The sequence below is a fragment of the Taudactylus pleione genome, unplaced genomic scaffold, assembly GCF_031769625.1.
Source record: "Taudactylus pleione unplaced genomic scaffold, aTauple2 ptg000370l, whole genome shotgun sequence".
In the NCBI taxonomy this organism is placed as follows: domain Eukaryota; kingdom Metazoa; phylum Chordata; class Amphibia; order Anura; family Myobatrachidae; genus Taudactylus; species Taudactylus pleione.
The window spans coordinates 7,089,796-7,112,616 of record NW_028284771.1 but is presented as its reverse complement, the minus strand read 5'-3'; the positions used below and the strand labels follow the sequence as shown (position 1 = coordinate 7,112,616).

General features: G+C 45.1%; 1 protein-coding gene across 3 annotated transcripts in view; it reads right to left on the bottom strand.

Annotated features, from left to right (window-relative positions):
• MCTP1 (multiple C2 and transmembrane domain containing 1) overlaps positions 1–22,821 on the bottom strand; it is a 1,010,275-nt gene that overhangs the window by 342,485 nt on the left and 644,969 nt on the right. The gene's annotated exons all lie outside the window — the stretch shown is intronic.

Genomic DNA, 22,821 nt, shown 5'->3' with positions numbered 1-22,821 from the left:
CCCCTAAAGGGGGTGTGGTCTTGTGGGAAGGGGCATGACCTCTCAGCAGGCCCCCTTTTTCATCACTCAGGGGGTGTACCTAGCACTCCCAGAGATGCTGGGCAGATCCTAGGCTTTCCCCGCTCAGTGAACAGATACCATGCGCATGAACTCAACATCTATTCGCAAGCAGAGTCTCACAGGACCAGGCACCCCGAGAGGGGCTGTTTGGCGCAACTGCAGCAAAGATGAGTGAGGACACATCTGTATGAAGTGAATGAGAGTGTGTGTCTGGGTGCTGCTGCAGTGTTGGAAGTGAATGCAGTGGGAGGAGAGTATGTGAATGGGTGCTGCTGGGGTGTTGGAAGTGAATGCAGTGGGAGGAGAGTGTTACTGGGTGCTGCTGGGGTGTTGGAAGTGAAAGCAGGGTGAGGAAAGTGTGTGACTGGGTGCTGCTAGGGTGTTAGCAGTGAATGCAGCGTGCATGGGGAGGAGAGTATGTGACTGGGTGCTGTTGGGATGTTAGAAGTGAATGCATAGGGAGTGTGTGACTGGGCGCTGTTGGGATTTAGTAAGTGAATGCAGTGGGAGGAGAGTGTGTGATTGGGAGCTCCTGGGGTGTTAAAAGTGAATGCATGAGGAGGAGAGTGTGTGACTGGGAGCTCCTGGGGTGTTGGAAGTGAAGGCAATGGGAGGAGAGTGTGTGTTGGGATGTTGATAGTGAATAAGGGCTAGGGGTAGTGTGTGTTAGTGCTGCTGGGCCTAAGGTGTTGGTAGTAATTGCGAGCAGAGGAGGGGTAGAAGTAACTATCTCACCTCTAGGCTCCTGGTATGAGCCTACGCCCATGCCCCCATAGGAATGGGTATGAAATCCCGTCGGCTGAATAGCAGCCGGTTCACAGCCCGATGCCGGAAGCCCAAAGGGAGAAGATGCCGACAGGGGAGGTAAGTACCCTATCCCTACGCCTCCCTTAGTGGTGTCTAACCTTAACCTCCCACCGGGGTTGCCTAACCCTAACCTCCCCTTCCCGCACCCTAAACCTAACCCTTCCAGGGGGTGCCTAATCCTAACCTCCCCCTGGGGATGCCTAACCCTAACCCCCCTTTACCCTAGCCTAACCCTAACCCTCCCTCCCATGCGGATAACAGCTAGAAAGCCGGTCGGGATGCCGGATGTCGGGATTTCGTCGTCGGGCTAAAGATAGGTGTTGGTATTTTAACGCCTATCTTTAGTCCCGGGGCTGGATTTTAACTTCGGGATTACGACAGCCTGCATCCCGGCCGCCGTTAAATTAACTACATGCCGCCCCCATATACAGTATGTTCCTCAATTTGTTCTAAAACGTCACCACGCCACTCAAACCCTTATAGTAGGGCCAAACTAGCCCTTAGCCTACCACATCCCCTCGGAACCACATGTATTACATGTGCCACTCAGTCCTCACCACGTTATCTTTACATATTTACATACTCTTCAGACCAGCCCACATGCCCATCAAACCTCACCTACATGCCTCTCACAGCTCTAATACGTGTCTAAAATCACCTGCACAGACCACAGCCTGCAGATGAAGGAAGGAAGGTATTTACATTGCACCAGATGTGAAGCTAGGCTTCCTTTCACAGTGGGGACAGACTCTGCACTGCCCACACCCCTTCCCCATATCACACCCTGTATGAAAGTGAATAGGATACATTGCAGCACAGACATGATTTGTAGAAACCAGAGGGGCACAAGTAAACACTGCTTGCACAAAATAACGGAAACCCAACAATAGTGAAATACAGTATTGTGCTCGCACTACAATCCTCTGCGCAACGGGTGTCACCAGGGGGAGGGACGCCATTGGTCTCATCCCGAGAAGAGGACGAGTCTGACTAGAAACAGGAGCTGTAACAACAAGGAATGCTGTGAGCACGCTGTGCCCAGCCAAGTTAATAAAGTAAATAGCAAAACATTATTGTGAGAAAAAATATAAAGACATGGGGGGAGAGACAAAGCAATTTCATATATTATATAAGGACGCACCAATCTGTATTTCTGTGTCTATGGACACGGACAGTGGACATCTCAGTCCTTGCACATTCAGATGCACGGATGTACACAGGTAAACAACTTTGTAGTGGCATTCACATAAAGCATGCTGGCCAACATTCAGCTCCTTCCTTCCGGTAATGTCTGAATGTCTGCTTACATCAGGAGGCATGGCCGGGCAATGATGAAGCATTGGGGGCAGGGCAGGGACCGCGCGATCGCGTCATTGTAGCTTCCCTGCCTTTCTGAGGGGCCGGGAGCGGCACCCGATATTCGGGAGGCTCCCGGCCAAATCGGGAGGGTAGGCAAGCCTGACATAAAGTCGCAGATGGGTGACTGCCAATAGATATGGATTCGTCTGCATCCAGATCAGAATCAGCCCATTAATCACATTTTCACAATATTTTCTGTGCTTTTCATTAAGGATTTTGAAAACAAGATAATACGGGGTATATTTACTAAAGTGAGAGTTTTTAGAAGTGGAGATGTTGCCCATAGCAACCAATACTGGGTACTCACGCGGACAGCATTTGCGGTAACCACTGTCCCCGCGAGTTATATCCCCAGCATTTCAGAGAAGTCTTTCACTGAAGTGAAAGATTTCCCAGGGAAATGCTGACACTGCTTGCGTACAGCGTCAGTTTCCGGGACTGGCCGAGGGAGAGATCAAATGATCTCTCTCCTGCCCCTGGAGCCCCCATAGGCAAACAGTAGTTTACACCATCTGAAGATAGTGTAAACTACTGTTGCTATACTTTAGTAAATAGGGGTCAGATCATAGCACCCATTGATAATAAGGGGGACTGCGATCTGCAGTGCTAATTAGCACTTTGCAGGAGATTTCTGTGAAATCTACTGCAACGTGCCATTAGTACATATGATCGAAACATAAAATTATGCAGAAACTCCCGTATGTAAAAAATGGCTTGATACATAGGCCCCTTATTTATTTATTTATTAACAGTTATTTATATAGCACACATATATACCAAAGCGCTTTACAGAGAATAGTTGGCCATTCACATCAGTCCCTGCCGCAGTGGAGCTTACAGTCTATATTCCCTATAACATGCACACACATACACACTAGGGTTAATTTAGTTGGGACCCAATTAAATTACCAGTATATTTTTGGAGTGTGGGAGGAAACCGGAGTACCTGGAGGAAACCCACGCAAGCACAGGGAGAATATACAAACTCCACATAGTTACGGCCATGGTGGGAAACGAACCCACGACCTCAGTGCTGTGTGGTAGTAATGCTGACCATTACACCATCTGTGCTGCCCTTAATGTTTTGTATGTAAGTTCCATGTGCAGCACACAAATGAATTACCTCCCAGTCATCAAATATTGTGTAACTTAACTCTACTAAATAATAACATTAAAAAAAAAAAAAAATTGTTAATCAGTTAAGCGAGAAATACAGTAGAGGACATACTGTGTAGAGTATATCAGTCATAGAAAACCAAAAAGCATGTCTCCTGTATAATGTCTAACATAAATGTATTCTTACTAAATAAGTGTCAGCGCTGTTTGTCACCACAGGACCCCCTTTATCCTGTGTGTATTTGTATGGCATGCCATTTTCTCTGCAATTCTATAAAACACATCTTTTCACAGGACTCCATTATAGTACATGCACCATTACTTACTAACCGCTGAAGCATGACTTCCAATTTCCCCTGAAGGGCAATGTGTGGGTCTACTGCGGGACACATCATTTACTCTTTTGGGGTAAAGTGTCAGGGGGGCTCCAATAATTTTAAAACATTATAATTTCCTCAAAAACCGCTGGAGCTGAAACATCAATTATTAAAAGGGAAGAATGAAGTGCGCTGTCTTTAGTTCAATCTTTTTTTGGGGTAGTTTGAAATACTAGGTTTAGACAATAATAGCAACTTCTTTTTCCTCTCCGTGCAGTTCACCATCTGTTTGATTGGTAGAAAAGAAGAGGATCCTGCTGTGTTTATTGACTCCTCAATGGGTAATTTAAAAGTAAAGTGCAGCATTTCTTTGTGTATCTGTAGGGGTGCATTGCTGTGGCACCACCATATTAATGCCAAATCACAGAACTAAATCATGCCCTCATGGCCCCGAATAACTGCTAGCCTGCTGCACGCAATTTGACATTAGTAGCTACACGGCATGAGAGCTGTCGTTACATTCAAGGCGAGGGATATGAAAGTTATTGAAATCTGCAACTTGGCTCCATTAAGATAATATCTAACACACTCTGCAATTGTATTCTGTCAGTGGTTCAATATGTTACTGATGCAATTTGCAGAGCACGTTGGGATGTGCAATCGATTATACATCTCTGTTTGCAGAAGAGAAGGTTTGAACCCTTTGATTTGTGGTGGAAGGAAAGCTGCTGAAATGAAACCGTTTCATAAAATGGTGACTGCGGGGGGCGACCATGAATAAAGCAAAATCTAATATTAAATTGGAAATCTGTGTAGTCGCTAAGTCTACACTCATTTATTTTGTTTACAAAATGTCATTTGCCTCAAGAGTCATTAAGCCCACAGTTAACTAACTCGCTGCGGCAGGCCCTGTGACGTGCTGCTATATTGGAATGTGCGGCACAGATCTCTTTGGCACTGAAGGAGTAAATTATCCCTGCTATTCCTGCAGGATATGTATTATGTTTGTTAAATGAGCAATATGTTTTAAGCAGCCAAGCAACATATTCCAAAAAATGAACAATTTAAGTGTGCAAAAAAGAAAAAAAATTACTTCCATTGTAGGTTTGTCTGTGTGGAATTTGAATATCCATCCATCAGCTGATGTACTCGGTTTCATCTGGGTGGACCTTAAATATTTATTGTTTCCATTTCACCACTTAAATAACACATTGATCCTTCACATCTATAGCAATGCATCCCCTCCCTCTCTGCTACAAATATCAAGTAAAATATCACCCTCCCTCACCTGTGTAGTAACACCTTCCTTCCACTCCCTCATCTCTGTAGTAACACATTTCTCTCCCTCGCCCGTGTTGTAACACATTCGACATTCCCCTCCCTCACCTGTGTAGAAATACAATCCCTCCCTCATGGCTGTAGTAACACATTACCCTCACTCTTACCTGTAGTAATTTATTCCCCTTCCTCACTTCTGGAATCACACATTACCCTCGCTCATCCCTGTACATTCCCCTCCCTCGTCCGTGTAGTAACACATTCCCTTCACATACCTGTGTAGCAACACATTTCCTTCCCTCACCTCTGTAGTAACACATTCCCTTACCTCACTATTCAAATAGGGGAGGAGCCACACCAACTGCCAGTGATGTTTGGCAGCACTTGGGATGACAGTTGGTGTTTGAATTCTGAACTGTGCTACAGCCAAGGTGAGACAGCCAGTCAGGACATTGCATAGGGGGAGGAAACATTTTAGCCCTTTTCACCCCCTCAGCAGTCAAATTTTGAAAAATGTGGTCTTAGTGGGCACCTACGTCATGTTTCTAAATCCAGGGGTTTGGGCTGGGTGTTGATAAGTCAGTAAGTGAGTCAGGACATTTGATTTCACCTTATTTTTCTTGGAAAGTATACTGTACAGCAGAGCTTACTGTGCTAGCGCTTCTCAAAGTGTATCTCACATTTTCACACTGTGCAAGCTCTGGAACGGAGCATACGCAAGTATCAGCGATGCAGAGAAGTATGTATTTCTATCCCCTCTAATTGTATAGCAGAAGAGGTGTAAGGCATAATGATCTCACGTAGGCAAAGTTTAGAGCATGTCGATGCACTGCGGGCTATGTGGAAATGGGTATGAGCAAAAATAGCCCTGTATAGAGCATACTTTCTCCTGGTTCACAGCAGTCTCCCTCTGTCCTGGGAAGTTACACAATACTCCCGATAATTAAGGTTATGGGTAGCAGTGGCCTTGCCCGGAAGCCCTACCCTGGGTGCAGCACTAACACCACTGCCTCGTCTTCCTCCCCACATCTGTACAGCGAGAGGAGGCAGGCCAGAGCTCGACACCAGCAACAGCTCCTCACCGAGAGGATGGACCTCAAATACATTCTGTGTCCCCCAAGCACTGACTCATCAAGATATTTAAATGGACTGGGGTGATGGCGGGGGTGGCTCAGATGGATCTGGCCCAGCAACCATGGACCGTGACCAGGGAGTCAGCAAGATGGAGGAGCAAATTAACTCGGGCAGGAAGAAGATAAGTGGCTAGTGTTGTATACCAGCATAGCGCCTCTGACTGCATCCAGTCACCCTTTGCCAGTCCCTAATAGCGGATGTAAGTGACTGTAGTACATGTCATGTAACCCTCCCCCCCCCATGGCCTTAACTGGGGTAGTGAGACATGTGTCACGGCACTGGGCACCGCAGAGCAGGGACCGCTGTTCGGGCTTGTCAGTGTTTTGTGTACAATCATTCTCTTCTTTTATCCATGGCACCTTTTGGCGGCCCCTATCTACTCCCTGGCTGACCCCCCCTCCATCTGGCCACCTCCACAAGCACCTTCAGTCACAGCAATCTTCTCCACAATTTCTGATGGTAAATTCAGCTGCCGGCGCAGGGTACATACACGGATCTCTCTGCCGCTGATGTTTTCTGCATATACACTACAAGCAGCTCTCTTTCTATAGCTTCAATCGGTGACCTACACTGCCAGCTCTAGGCTTGTGCACAGCTGTTTTTATGAACAAATCCTAATGCAGGTGCAGCTTCACCAGCGCTCTCCTACATCTATAGCAGGTGAGTTATACTGTATAATTATTGTGTATCATCACTGCAGCCACTGGATTCTCACTGTATTTGGCAGTGACACCTGGATAACAGTGGTACAATGGGATCGGTACCCCCTTCATCGTTTGTTAAAAATCAGAATTGTTATGCCCCTTACCCATGAGGCCGCAAGTCTTATGTCCCTATTTGAAAAATGATCGGGGGGCACCACTGCTCGTTCTGGCCCAGGGCACCAAAAAGGTCTAGTTACGGCTCTGAACCCCCCTGTCTGACTCCAGATTTCATACCCCCGTTTATTGCCTCTCTGCCAGGTACTGTACTTTCTCTGTAATGGGCTTGTTGCCTCTCTGACTGTAACTTATGTGACCAGCCATTATCCACAGATCTCTATACGCCCGCTGCAGGATTTTACTCCAGCAATTACACATTGTGTGAACGGTATGCGTTCGGCATCCCGGCGGTCTGGATGCCGACGCTTACCTTACCTATGCCAGAATACAGACGCCGGCATCCTGCCAGGATGCCGAAGGTAAGTAGTGGGTTGTAGGGGAGGGTTAGAGTTAGGTTTTGGAGTTAGGGTTAGGCCCTAGTGGGAGGGTTAGAGTTAGGCACTAAGGGGGGAGGGTTGGGTTTAGGGTGCGAGGAGGGGGAGGTTAGGTTCAGGCACCAGGGAGGGATGGTTAGGGTAGGGAGAGGGGGAGAGTTGGCATACCGACCACCAAGTGTCGGCATATTAACCCTGTCAGGATCCAGGCATCGGGATTCTGACCGCCTGGATCCCGTCTGTCGGAATTACCTACCAATTCCGTGTGAACTGTGTTGGTCAGTAAATGAGGTGCTTTTAATTTATAATTATACGTGATTTGATTCAATTATTCTGCCATGCCTATATCATCAGTTGCTTTTGATTCACGCAGCATCTTCCTACTATTTACAATGCAAACTATTCATGTTATATTATACATACAGGCATCGTTTTCTGGGTGTTTCTGCAAAAACATTGTCTCATCATCATCACCATCATCACTTAAGGAGAGACACCCACACAAATACCCTCTGGCAGCAATCTGCACTTTGTAATTTAGTTTTCACCTGCCATTGCAGGTCACACTCCTGAGTGGCAATAGGTACGCCCATAGGTGGAACTAGACACGCCCTTTGGGCGGAGCATGAAAACACCCTCAACAGCGCACCGTGCTTCACACAGCGCATTATACTACCAACTATAATCTCCCTGGAACTAGTTTTTAATAGTATGCAAGTATGGTATAGAGTAGGTGGAAGTCTGCACTGATGATGATAACTAGAAGCAACTCAGGCATATACTGTAAATAGGGGGCGGTCACATCCCTAGATGTGTACAATTGTGTACTGGCTAATGAACACTTTTTTGTTTGTTTGCAGTGCACCAGCTCTGAATCAGGTTATCAGTACATCTTAGTGAAGTGATAGGCCGAATATAGCGTTAACCCACAAAACATAAAAATAATTGCAGTATAAAAACGAACAATGTGTTTCTCTTAATTACATCTGAATATGAAGGGTGTAGTTAGCAAAGGTAATTCTGTTTGACCAGCAAAGGCAACAACAGGATTTTCACAGGTACATTCCAATTTAATCTTTTACTAATACCCCCTTTCCATTGCCAAAATAACCTGGCTTATTGCTGGGTCTACCCATGTACATGCATACTATAAATCATACCTACGGTACAGTATATACAGCACATGCTCTAGAAACCACACAGCTTTCAAAAAAGTTAGCGATTCATTGAACCTGGAATATTTCCCTGTTCTTGTCCATGTATAAACAGCAGAAAAGGAACATAAGCCATAAGACCGGCCTTTTTCTGGTCAGAGCTGAAAAGTCATATAGAGAATTTTACTGCAAGGCTTCAAAAGGAAATAGGACAAATCATGGTGAACAGGATGATACACTGTTAAACATAATAGTTATGCTGTATTACTTTCCAAAATAATGGCCCATATTTCTACAATGTAAGTACTCTCATATAGTAAATTAGTGTTTCCCATTCAAATACATACATGCCTACTCTCTCGAAAATCGCGGGAGGCTCCCAATTTTTCGGGTAGCCCCCCGCAACCCCGGAAGAGTAGGCATATCTTCCCACATCCCGCTCGCTTCCTAGTGAAGTGGGCAGGATGGGGAGATTTTACTGGGAATTTGCGAATAGCGTAATATAGCCCCGCCCCTACCCGCGAATAGCGGCTTTTCCCTGTAGTGGGCCTAATTATGTATACACTCCGGCCCCGCCCCCCAAAGTGATCAATAGAATCTCCTCCCCGGGCTTATGTAATGTCAGCAAATATGATTCAATATCATAAGCAGCATGTAATTATCTTCTAGTTACACATATTTCATAAGCTGAACATTTCCTGGCTGCTTAACACCTTCGCTTTCATTTTGTTTGCTAATTGCGTACTCTACACTTGGCAATGCAGACATATAGCCTCTTATCCACTGGAGTATGTACTATGGCGACTTATGTCAAGTACACCTACCTATCACTCAGGGTTCCCCTGGGCCAGCTGATGCTGGGCATACACTGTCCAATTATTGGCCCAATAAGCTGATAATTATCTGACAAGTCCTTCAGGTGCATTTTGGCAAACTCCCAGCGGGCTGCCATGTGCTTTTTTACTAAGTAGTGGCTTCCATCTGGCGACTCTACCATACAGGACTGATTGGTGGATTGATGTAGAGATGGTTGTCCTTCTGGAAGGTTCTCCTCTCTCCACAGAGGAATGCTGTAGCTCTGACAGAGTGACCATCGGGTTCTTGGTCACCTCCCTGACAAGGGCCCTTCTCCCACGATCGCTCAGTTTAGATGGCCGGCCAACTCTAGGAAGAGTCCTGGTGGTTACGAACTTCCATTTATGGATGATGGAGGCCACTGTGCTCATTGTGACCTTCAAATCAGCAGATATTTTTCTGTACCCTTCCCCAGATTTGTGCCTCGAGACAATCCTGTCTCGGAGGACTACAGACAATTCCTTGGACTTCATGCTTGGTTTGTGCTCTGACATGCACGGTCAAGTGTGGGACAGGTGTATGCCTTTCAAAATCATGTCCAAACAACTGAATTTACCATAGGTCGACTCCAATTAAGCTGTAGGAACATCTCAAGGATGATCAGTGGAAACAGGATGCACCTGAGCTCAGTTGTGAGCTTCATGGCAAAGGCTGTGAATACTTATGTACATGTGATTTCGTAGTTTTTTTTTATGTATTAAATTTGCAAAAATCTCCAAAAATTTTTTTAACACGTTGTCATTATTGGGTATTGTGTGTAGAATTTTGAGGACAGAAATTAATGTTACTTGCATTTCTGACAGATTACAATAAATCTAAGAACTGGATAAGCATGCCACGTGTGGACTAACCGCCATCAGCACCAACACCTGCATTACACAAACTATGCCCAGTGGCCTCTCAAGGGGGGTGCAGGCCGCACACGGATGTCACCTGCCGAGGGGTGACACCAAAGTGCCGACTCCTCCCTAGTGACAGGAGCCGGGTGCTGCACTGTAGCATTATGTGCAGCACTTGGCTCCTGACACAGTGAGAGAGCCTGCACTGCACACAGAGTGATCCCCGGGGGCAGCCCGAACCTCCGGGACCCACAGAGTGACTATAACAAGGGATTATTTGTGAAAATCCTGCCCAATACTTGGATTGTGCTAACAGCATACTTGCTAATCTTTTGGCTGCCTCCTCCAGCAGGAGCGAGCCAGGTCGGTACTGTGGGGGGCGGGGCTTGGTGGAGGTAGGTGGGTGGGTCTGGGGAGGCAGGGGGTGATTATCGGCATCGAGGAGCAGGGGGTGGAGCCACCCACTTCACTGGGGACGTGTGCAACCGCGGCTCGGTGGCCCCGAACACGGGAGACTTGTCCATCTATCCGCTTGGCTGGTAGCCCCAAAAATTTCTGTTTAAATCTGATATTTTATTATTTAAATATAGTTTTTAGGTTGTTATTTAGATAACTGTAACCTCTGAAGTAATGCCCAAGTCTATAACTAATACATACCTCGTATATTTGGTGTTTTTATTATTTCCTTTTTCTATTTGTGTTTAACAGTACTGAACATGTGTCATAAATTAATTGTAAGACCCTATTAGATGAAAGGGATTTAAATGGAGAACAAATTCTAGGACCCCTTTATTCATGTTTCCCCGACAAAGCCACAAGCTCTTAAGCGGTGAATGCGTAAGCTACAGCCCACGAGTCTTCTTTGGTGAAGCAGACAGTCCCGAAGCTATACTACACTGTTGCACATTTAGGTTCTGCTTATACCATTGCGAACGAGAGCCATATGGTTGGGAGTCATTAGCCTATGATGTCATCCATTCTCTACCTCTTTCTTTCCAATGACACTTGCCCAAAATCCTTTTCCACATAAACCTTAAACTACCTCTTTATAAATTTTTTTAATCTTGGCCTCATAACCATTAACACAAGTATATTATTCAGTACCCCAGCCCCACCTCAGTAACCACTTTGATTTATTTATTTTGTGATTTGTTCTGTAATTCCCCACGACATATGTGTCCTCATACATCTAGCCTCGACTAGCCTGGCATGAGTGAGCCATCAGGTCCCCGGCTCCTCTGCTAGCGCTGGGCGTCTTTTTTTGTGGAAAATGCATCTAAGCATCAGACTGTGGTGCTTGATTTGATATGCGACACTCCAAAAACATACTGGTAGGTTCATTGGCTTCCTACAAAAATGAACCCTAGTGTGTAAGTATGTGGGTGTACATGTGGTAGGGAATATAGATTGTAAGCTCCACTGGGGCAGGGACTGATGTGAATGGACAAATATTCTCTGTAAAGTGCTGTGGAATATGTGTGCGCTATATAAATAACTGGTAATAAATAGATAATCTGCGTGCACCTGAGTCTGTATATGAAACGGGACTTGGAAAGAAAGAAGTGTCACATATCAAATTAATCAGCACAGTCTGCTGAACCTTATTTTGATTATTACATCCTCTATGAGGCATTGATGACAGATTCTCTCTTTATTGCTGATTTATTTGTATAGGGATCTAAACATTGATTTTCAGGGGATTTACAGGGGTTTGCAAACCGTCTGACGGCAGGATCTAAGTCTGAAATACAGCATTTGCTAAATGCAACATAAGATCCCCATTGTCTTGTAAAGCCCTATCATGCTGAGACCCCTCTGCAATCTCACCGTGCGGTTTACAAGTGCTGCACAGAGGACCTAATTCAGAGATGGACGCTAATGCCACTGCTGTTGCAAATCTGTACGCAGAGACTGTGCAAAAATATTCAAATGTCGCATGTATTGTATTGAGATACTTTGCAAATTCAAGTGATTTTGTGAAAAGACGCAGCATCGGTCACAGATCAGACGATTATCGAAGTACTGAGTAACCCTATGGTTACTCAGAATGGCTGCCGGAACAGAGATGCCGGAGTATTTGCAACTACGTATGGATCACAGTTGTTGTCTGCGTCACACACCCAAAACGGTCGCGACTTGGCTGCGTTTTTTTCTCCAATCCCCTGTTACCTCCCTGAAATGCTCACTGTCAATAACGCTACGGCCAAATGCTCACTGTGACAGCCGTCGGCAATGAAACTTGAAGCATGTGCAGTGCGACTGAGATGCATGCGCAAATCACAGAGAAGTGCGTAGACATTGTCATTGCGTTCATGTCTGAATCATGCCCAGGTGCGTAGTGCAGCTCTCTATGGGAAGAAAAAAAAGTCAGCAGAAATAAAAACAAAAAAATTAAATAAAAAATGGTGTTGGGTCCCCCCTAAAATGTTAACCAGCCCTAGGTCTTTAAGATAACCACTCACCATTAGTTTAATAATACAAAAAAAAGCTGTGCTACAGTAAGGTGCAAAAAAAATAAATATAAAATAAAATAAAATGTTATAATTAAATGAACAGGAAAAAAGATCGACATGAGTGTAACCGAGTGATTAAATTTGCATTAAACAATACAAAAAATAAACGATAAGAGATAATGAAATGGATCAATACATTATATAATTTGTATTGTGCTGACTGTTGCATTTTAGAATTTTTTAATCTATGTTAAAGCAATTAATGGCTTCAGGCTTACACTGACATGGATTTTATGAATGTAATACATTAACAAAAATATTTACTGTAACTATTTACTTGTGTTCATTAATATTTGTTGGAGCAGTTATTATGCAGCTTATTTTGAATATCTGTATTCATTTACAGCTTCTATAAAGAGCTGACCTTTTATAGAGCACATCAATGCAGGATTACCAGGTTGTTCATCTCGCATGTTACCTGACCTTATCATCTAAGCAACAAGACATCAGGATTGCAATTAATAGACACTTGCTAACAAACAGCTTTATATATTTCAATGAGTTAATTTAGTCTAGCCGTATCAAAATAATATATATCTGCAAAATACCAAATTATAAATTATTTAAGCGTAGCTTAATCCTAATTTAACATGCTGTTAGTTTAGCGTTATGGAAAATTATATTCTGAGAGTGTGGTATATATAAACCTGAATAACCAATAATGGGAACCAATAAAGAATTATACTGAATTAAGTTAATTTTCAGCCACAATAGAGCCACTTCATTTAGGTTACCAATGTATGGAGAAATCAACATCTGGAGATGAATGGATCATTTTTACAGGACTGCCAGCATGAACCATGTCAACAGTAATTGTCTGCTCCACCTATATTCACGTTCAATGTCCTGGTCTGAGTTAGATCAATGCAGGTAAACCCTTTTGATACGAGTGGTCTTTTAACTTTTACACCTCAGGTGGCTTTGCCAATTTTAACATTCTTCTATACATCATTAAATTATAGAAAGTAGACTACAACATTCACTAAAACCTCTCCCATAAACCATACTTTTTCTGAAAATAGTCATTCTATACAATTCCAACTGGTACCTGTAGTGCACTGTGTGATTTTGCAATTTTTGTACATAAAAATATAATTTTGCTCAAAAACTCACCTAACAGAATTCTACAGATAATAGGCATACTAAGGGACTTATTGTGTACTGTAGTTCACAATTTTTTTGTCCCATACGCCCAAGCCTTTATGAGAATGAATTAACTTAATTGACCTTGAGGAGTCATTACAGGATCTGCCAATTAGAGAGGTTTAACAAAGCACCAGTTAGTAAGACGGAAATTGCTTGCGTATTGACGCCTTTATTCGTTTTTGTTGCAGCTCCTCTAGAATTAAGAAGTGTATCTCTCTGTTATGGTTTCTTATTATATATCCCTATGTACTACTACTTCAGGAATGACGAATGAACATTACCTTAAGGATTTAGGAGTGAAGTACTGTAAAAAGGTAAATGAAGGCAGTGGCAAACGCAAGATTTCTAAAGGGGGTGTTTCCAGATGCTTGTGGCCAGTCCATGAAGAGGGCATAATCAGCACTTATCCAGCTTTAATATGCATCATACAAAGTGTTTTGAACCTTTGATTGTTATAATTCAAGCATATACAGTATCAGTGATTGCACTAAGCCATTAAATGCAGCAGTAGGGCCATCCTGCCTGAGCTGAATGTTTTTGTTTCAGATGTGGGCACAATTCCAGAGCAAGGGAGCAAATCCGGGAGTCTGGCGGAGCAGCTGAAGAACCTAGAACTGCTCTGGATATATATGTTCATATTGGTCTTGTTATGCACTGGATAGTGTATTATCATATGGTATTAATAATTAACACTACTGATGGTCTATAGCAGTGCACCCCTAAAAGTGCATACATCTCTTCACTCATCTCAAAATATCTCCCAACCCGACCTCTCCGCTCAGCACAAGATCTGCGTCTCTCATCCCCATGCATTACTTGCTCCCATTCACGGTTGCAGGACTTTCTTCGCGCTGCACACACTTTATGGAGGAACTACCTCGCACAATAAGACTTTCCTCTAGTCTCCAATCCTTCAAGCGATCCCTGAAAACCCACCTCTTCAGGCAAGCTTATCAAATTCCAGAACCTCCCATATAACCTTCATAGCTTCCATATCTAATTACATCCCCTTTTTACAGTCCACACACAATCTCACACAGTCTTTCTCTCACATCCTCATGACATTTGGTCGACATTCCTGTGTGACTGGATCATGCAGCCAACCAAGAAACTGTGCATTCTGGCTGGACCAAAATGCAATATATAGCACCTATCCTTGTGTATCAATGTCTATTTCCCTATAGATTGTAAACTTGCGAGCAGGGCCTTCCTACCTATATATCTGTCTGTTATCACCCAGTTTTGTTCTATTAATGTTTACAATTGTAAAGCGCAACGGAATATGCTGCGCTATATAAGAAACTGTTAATAAATAAATAAAATAAATGTTTTCTAGATCTCCTAGTTGATGCAAAGGTGTATTTATTACTGGCTGACACATGCTAAAAGATCCACAGGTGGTGCTATTTATTTAATTTGTGATACTGAGAAGAACATTTAGTATTATTATATTATATTACTATTTCTATTGTGGTCATGGTGTGGGCTGGGGAGGGGGGTTTCCAGGCAACCGGAAACGCCCCCTGCATTTGCCTATGGAAGGGATTGACTGAATTATATTAAATGAAGTGCTTGTAAAGTTGGCTTTTGTGTTCTTTTATCTTTTAGGTACTACCATGTTGCAGTGGGCCCTACAGTAGTTGCCAAGGCATGCTGGCAGTCTATGACTGCTAGGCCTTCCCAAGGCTTGACCTTCCACAGTAGTATTTATTATATTTATAAAAATTTCACTCTTAATTATGACGCTAACCAGGGGCGTAGTAAGACACGAGGGGGCCCCATGTGCAGCAAACCCCTCCTCTGAGCAGTCTACCCCGCCCCATGAGCCTGCAAGTTTGTCCCTCCTCCTCCACGGAGCCATCTTCCTAGTGATATTTGGGAAGATGGTACTTGCGCCCAAGAGAGCAAAAGCTCTCATACAGTGCCAGAGTCCTTGCTTTCACTGTGCAGCACCATGTTCTTGAATATATCACTGGGAAGATGGCGCTGTTGAGGAAGAGGGACCTGCTTGCCAGCACAAGGTAAGTATAATATGGGTGCAGTGTGTGCGGTGCAGGGCCCCCTGCACCCATTATAAATACGCCTATGAACCTAACAACCAGCAACCATTGCAAGGGCCTAACTCAAGGGCTGGGGAATCCATTCAGGAAGCTCCCACTTTGATCTTCTGAGCATCCATGGGGGCCAAAGCATATGAAGTGAAGCCTTATTTTGTTTTCAGTTCCGGAAGGAGAGAGTGAGGCCTCTTGAGCATATGAAAGGGGCCACCTGAGCAAATGACCCAGTGTTATCATGTCCCTCTCATCACACTGGTTCCTGGAGAGTAAGGATGAACCCTTGTTCTATTCAACATGAGGCCGTGTCCTAGAGATGGGGGTGGGGGGGCATTTCTTGTGGCTGTATTCCCCTTGTTTCAAATTATAACCAGAAGCCTACTGCTTTGGCTCTACCTGTTTAGTGTGATCAGCCCAGCCTGGCATAGTCTGGTGCTAATTATTGTTTGTTCATTGTCCCCATGATTTAGCAGTGAAAAGCTGTAGAGTCATGTAATTAAAAAGACACACAAAAAGCTGCAATCACCCTAGCACACCACATTTTACTAGAGCACAGAGTCTGTTTGCCTCCTCCCCACAGGTGACAAAGGTGCAGATTTGAGCAGGTTGTGACTAGTGGTAATCTCAACTGTGCCATTTACCAAAATATCCATATGCTATGTACTGTACCATTACTTGCCAACTCTCCCTGATTGTCAGGGAGACTCCCTGAAATAGTAGCAATCTCCCTGACTCCCTGAAGAGTCTAGCAATCTCCCTGATTACACCTTACCCCCATTATGTAGCTGTTATATAAAAAAAAAAAGAGAGATATATACATTCCAATAGGATCATTAGTACAATGATCCCTATGGCTACATGCATTTTCTGAAAAGTATCAGTGTGTTTTCATTAACAAGTAGATCTTACTAACTGCTTTAGGGAACATTTACATTTGGATGTAAATCAATTTTGGGACTCAATCCTGTTGCTGGAATCCCAACAAGGAATTTAAGATAGGCGTTGAAATACCGACACCTATCTTAATCCCGACACCGGAATCCAGGAGGACGCGTGCCTGAACAAAGGTAAGCCGGGGTGCCCTTAGTGTTAGCCGCGCAGGGGGAGGGTTATGTTTAGGTAAGTTAGCTGGGTTAGCATAAGGTTAGGCACCTCTAAGGGGGAGGGATAGGTTCAGGCACCACTGGGGGGGGTTAGGGTTAGGCACGAAGGGGGGAAACTTAGGTTTAGGCACTAACGGGGAAGGTTAGGGTGCAGGATGGGGAGGGTTAGGGGTAGAAGGGGGGAGGGTAAGTGTACTTGCCCGACCTCTGTTGGGATACCAACCATCGGGATGCCACTGTTGGTAGTGTGACAGTAGGCATCCGGACAGCCAGCTTTACATACCCATTCCTCAATTTTACGGCACACCTCCCAGTACACTTCACCGCCGCGCTTATAGGTGTTGCTTTCACAATCTGCCTGAAAAGCATTTTCAAAAGTAGGTATGTGCTGTATATATACTTACCAACTTTTGTGAAACCATATACAGTATAAGGATTAGGGGGCAAGGTATTGCAATCGCATCATTGTAGCCTCAGAGGGGTCACAAGGTCGTGCTTTAATGCAAAGACGGTAAACGGGTACTTTCTGGCGTTCATGAGAGTCCCCTACCCCCAAAATTCGTGACTCATACGGGCATTCTGTGAGAGATTGTGAGTAGTTTACAAATGCTAAGTGTACTATACATAGCAAACATTATAAAGCCTTCCTAATGCTGGCCATACACCTACACGACCAGCATAAGATCAGATTCATCATACGATTTCCCTCCGGAGCTCCCTGGCAGTCCCGGCAGCAGGTTTGTTGTTTTTCTTAGCACACGATCTGTCGTAAGATCGATCCTGTGTCTCACAGGCTCATAAGGGAAACAGTCATTGAAATGACTTGAATTTACGCACGATGGATCACATGAACAAAATAAACAGCATGATCTGCAAACGATACGATGGACAAGATGTGCTGCACATTTGCTCATAAGATCCGATTATAGGAGCTGCGGGAGCGCACATCAGATCGTATCTTACTAAAATAATACATGATTTTCACAAGATCCATCTTATGACTCATTGAAAATCGGGCAATCGGCCCGAAATTATGTAGGTGTATGGGCACCATAAGTCAAATTTAGAGAGGGGATTCTCAGCACTTGCCTATGATCAGCACAGAAATTAAATCCTATATCAATAGTAAATACCATTAGTATTTTGCAAATCATTAAATACAATGTTATAGTTTTTATGATGCTAATGTATTATGTGTGAACAAGGTAGGTCCTCAGCTTGAAATACTGCATAAATGACTAAAAAAAACAAGGTTCAGGGGTCTCTCATTTTTCAGTTCTATTGCAAAGCTTAGTACAAAAATGATCCTAATTAATCTTCTCCCAGTGTGTCTCCATTCTCTCTCACTAATTGCACTCTTGTGCTCTTTATCATTAAAGCTCTCTGAATCATGTCTAACCTAAGATGAATATAGTTATCTCTATTTTCCGTGACTTGTAGACCTACTGTAGGTTTTTTTTTCTTTATGTTGAATTTGCCTCTTATTTCTTAACCTCATTATCTAACATATCTCATCTTCAATAGCACAGCACATCTTTACACTTGCCAAGCCTCACTTATTAAGGTTTATCAGTTGTCACGTGTTTACAGACAGGACCACTTAGCAGAGAGTGGTCACATTAGTATTTTCTCAGAAATATAATGTTGGTAAGAATAACTTTGTATGGTGTTAGTTCCAGTGATAGTACAAGGTGCGATGCTCTGACAGCTCTGAGAACCTGGCCTTTGGCGATATAACCCCTTGTCAGTAGAATCAAGTTAATACCATCACCTCTACAGTATGTTAATATAAAATATTTATAGTCCTAATGGCTGAATTATAGAGAAGCTATTGTTTAATTTTTACCGATTTTAATTTTAGGATTGATAAAATGAGTCACTATGATCTATGATTTGGATGTTATTTCTCTAATAGAATTATATCACATTTTCATATTACACATCCTACTAATATACAAGTGTAGATGGGAACTATTTGCCCTTTATATTATAACCACAATCTGCTGACAATGGCTGCCCCAGGAGTGACTGGGGTCACAGTGGCCCAAATGTAATAGCCTGAGAGGCAGCAGAAAGCTTTTGGTGATGAAGCCTCATGATTTACAGCAGCGGGGTAAAAAACAAAACAATTGCTAATTAAAATTTTGAGGCTACATCACTGAAATCTCACCGCTGTACGTAATTTGTAGGCTCTTATGTCTGGACCAGTATCCCATGTCCCCATACAGCAGCCATCTTTGAAGGAGTCACAATGGATTTTCTGGCCCAGGTAATGTAGGATGTCTAATTGTATTATACCTTAAAGGTTTCGAACAGTGAACAATGAAAACAAATGTCCCCAAAGGTGGAATTATGCTTTTTCTGTTATCTAGAACAAGATACATTTACAAGATACAATTATTAGCTTCAATACAAGAATAGGGGGTATATTTACTAATGATCGATTTTAATCAATTTAAAATCAAAGAAAATTGAACATCGATGTTGCTTTTCTGGGGCTAAATCACACATTTACAGATGGGTCCACATACATATTACTTCTTTGTGCGTTAAACAGCCCTTCTAGTCGCGCCGTGCCTTGTTTTTTTGTGCGGCTTTTTACCTTCAAATGCATCTTATTCGCAAAGATGCAATTAGAACGCACAAGAAGCTTCTGCTGATTAAAATTATATGTGCCATGGCCATTGAAAAGGGGGCATGTCTATAAGACGCGTCCCCTTTTCGTCACTCTTGGGGGCATGCCCGACACTTACGGACACACGGGCACGTCTATTCTCCGGCGATGACCGGGTCACCGCACATTTCTCCACCCGCGGGACACTGCGACCCGCGGGTGAAGACGGCACCCGCAGGCTGTGAGGGCAGGGCGCTTTTTGCCCTCCTTCTGGAGGGCAGGGTGCTTTTTGCCCTCCAGAAGGAGGGCAGGGCACCATGCCCCGCTAAAACAGCCTAGCGGGAACACTAGATAAGGCAGAAACCTGCACCTTCAGTGAAGCAAGGTGAAGACCGTGATCTAAGCCCGCCTGTAGGAAAGCCAAAACCCTGGATATCCGAAACACCTGAGTATCATAGCCTCTAGGGCGACACCATTCAAAGAAAGTATGCCACACTCTGTGGTAAATTCTTGCAGAAGCAGGCTTCCAAGCTCTGAGCATGGTGTTAACTACAGAGCTGGAAAAACCCCTGGAACTTAAGAGGGCTGTCTCAACAGCCACGCCGTCAAAGACAGACGACTCAGGTCTGGGTAATGGCAAGGACCTTGAGACAACAGGTCCCAGTGACGTCTGGGCCACGCTGGAGCTATCAACAGGAGCGTGCCTCCTTCTAGCTTGAATTTTCAAATTACTCGAGGAAGAAAGGAGAACGGACGGAATAGGTACGCAAACCTGAAGGTCCACCGGACCGACAGAGTGTCTACCAGAAGAGCCCCTGCGTCTCTTGTTCTGGACCCGTACACAGGCAGCTTGTTGTTGTGTTGGGAGGCCACGAGGCCTATCTCCGGAGGGCCCCAATTGTTCACCAGTAGTTGAAACACCTCCTGGTGAAGAGACCATTCCCCTGGATGCATGTCTTGATGGCTGAGAGTCTGCTTCCCAGTTGAGGACTCCTGGTATGAACACTGCCGAGATGGCAGGGAGATTGTCCTCCGCCCAAGCCAGAATGCGGGACACCTCTGTCAGTGCCGCCTGGCTTCGAGTTCCTCCTTGGCGGTTTATGTAAGCCACCGTGGTGGCGTTGTCCGACTGTACCTGCACGGGTTTTCCGTGAAGAACAGGTCCTGCTTGCTGGAGCGCTTTGAACACTGCCCGACGTTCCAAGATGTTTATTGGAAGCGCAGATTCTGTTGGTGTCCACCTGCCCTGGAACAAGTGTAGACCCGTCACTGCTCCCCAGTCTTGGAGACTGGCATCCGTCAGAAGGACCCAGTTCACCACCCAAAAGGGGCGTCCCCTGTTCAGGTGAGCCATCTGTAGCCACCAGGCCAGAGACAGACGCATCTCCGGAGAAAGCACCATGGTCTGTGTCTTTATCCGATGGGGCAACCCATTCCATCCGGAGAGGATCAACTTCTGCAGAGGTCTGGAGTGAAACTGGGCATATTCCTTCATGTCGAACATTGACACCATGGAGTCCAGTAACCTCATTGCTGAGTGAACAGACACTCGGTGGCTCTGAAGGCAACTGCATACCTTTGCCTGTAATGCAGAGATCTTTTCCTCCGTTGCAAAGATCCTCTGTTGTTGGGAGTCCAACAGGGCATGGAGCATCCTCTGTGAGGGAACCAGGGAGAACTTCTTCCAGTTTATTAACCAGCCATGATTCTGCAACACAGATATTGTTAGTTGCAGATTGTGCCGCAGGATCTTTGGAGACCCTGCTAACAACATAATGTCATCCAGATAGGGCAACAAGCAGACCCCCTGCCTCCACAGGTGGGCTGCAATGACTTTGGTAAATATTCGAGGCGCAGTGGCCAGACCAAAGGGCAGTGCCTGGAACTGGAAATGATGGTTTAGCACTGCAAACCTGAGGAATTGTTGGTGTGCTAATATAATAGGGACATGCAGGTAGGCGTCTTGAATGTCCAGCGACACCATGAAATCCCAAGGCTCCATTGCCAATATAATGTAATGCAGACTCTCCATCCTGAACTGAGGAACCATCAAGGACTTGTTGAGGGATTTGAGGTTGAGGATGGGCCGGTAAGACCCATTGGGTTTCTGCACCAGAAAGAGAATGGAATAGAATCCCGTGCCCCTCTGGGGTAATGGAACAGGCACTATAACTCCAGCCCGGAGCATAGAGTGTAACACTTTCTGGAGTTCCCAGGCCTTGTCCTGATCTGACTAAAGGCCCGTGGTGAAAAACCGGCTGGGAGGCCTTCGCCGGAAGGAGAGGGCATACCCCCGAGAGACCACTTCTCTTACCCAAGTGTCCGCAGTAATCAGGTACCAGCACTGGCCGAACTGAAGAAGTCGGCCTCCTACTTTGGGGTGCCCCAAGGACAGGCTCGTCCAGTCAGGCTGAAGGCTTATCGGCCGACTTGGGAGTAGGACATCTTGTACTCCAAGCCTGCTTCTTTGGCTAGGCAGATTTCCTGGTCCCTGATAGTCTTGGAAAAGACTGTATCTTGGATTTACCCGGGCCCTATAGGGCCGAAAGGACGAAGTACCAGACCCTGATGGGACTGCAGCTGATGGCAAATATGCAGATTTAGCTGCTGCCAGCGTGGCCACAATTTTGTCTAGATCAGGACCAAACAGGACCTGTCCATTAAAGGGCAAGCATTCCAATCCCTTCTTGGAATCAGCATCCGCTTTCCAAGAGTGCAACCACAGGGAGCGGCGAGCCGCTACTGCTGCCAAGAAGAATCTGGAAGTGAGGAGCCTATATCTAGGGCTGCCTCATTATTGTACGTGGCTGAGATTGCCCACTAACTTCACCTGTTCAGATGAAGAGTCAGTGGGCCTGATTCAGACCTGCTCGCGAGCGCTGAGCGCTCGCAAGCAGGTCGATGTTGGGCCAGTGCGCATGCGCACGACGGACCCGGCTCCGTCGTGCGCATGCGCGAAACCCGGATAGCGACGGGCAAGCCGTCGCTATGGGTCTCGCTACAAAGGGGGCATGCTGTCGATGATGAGTGACAGCACGCCCCCTTTGGTGGGCGTGCCGGGGGCGTGGCTGGCCAGACGGAGGTGTTCCCATGAGAACGCCTACCGTCTGGGGCCGGCCCCACTGACATCACAAGTGATGTCAGTGGGAGTGCTTTTGGCTCTATCAGAGGGTCTCGTCGCAAGCCCATTGGTCGCGATGGTCTTGACCATCTTTTTGGCCACTCGCTATAGCTGTGGGTGGTCACCCACAGCTATGCGAGCGGCCAGGAGGCCGCT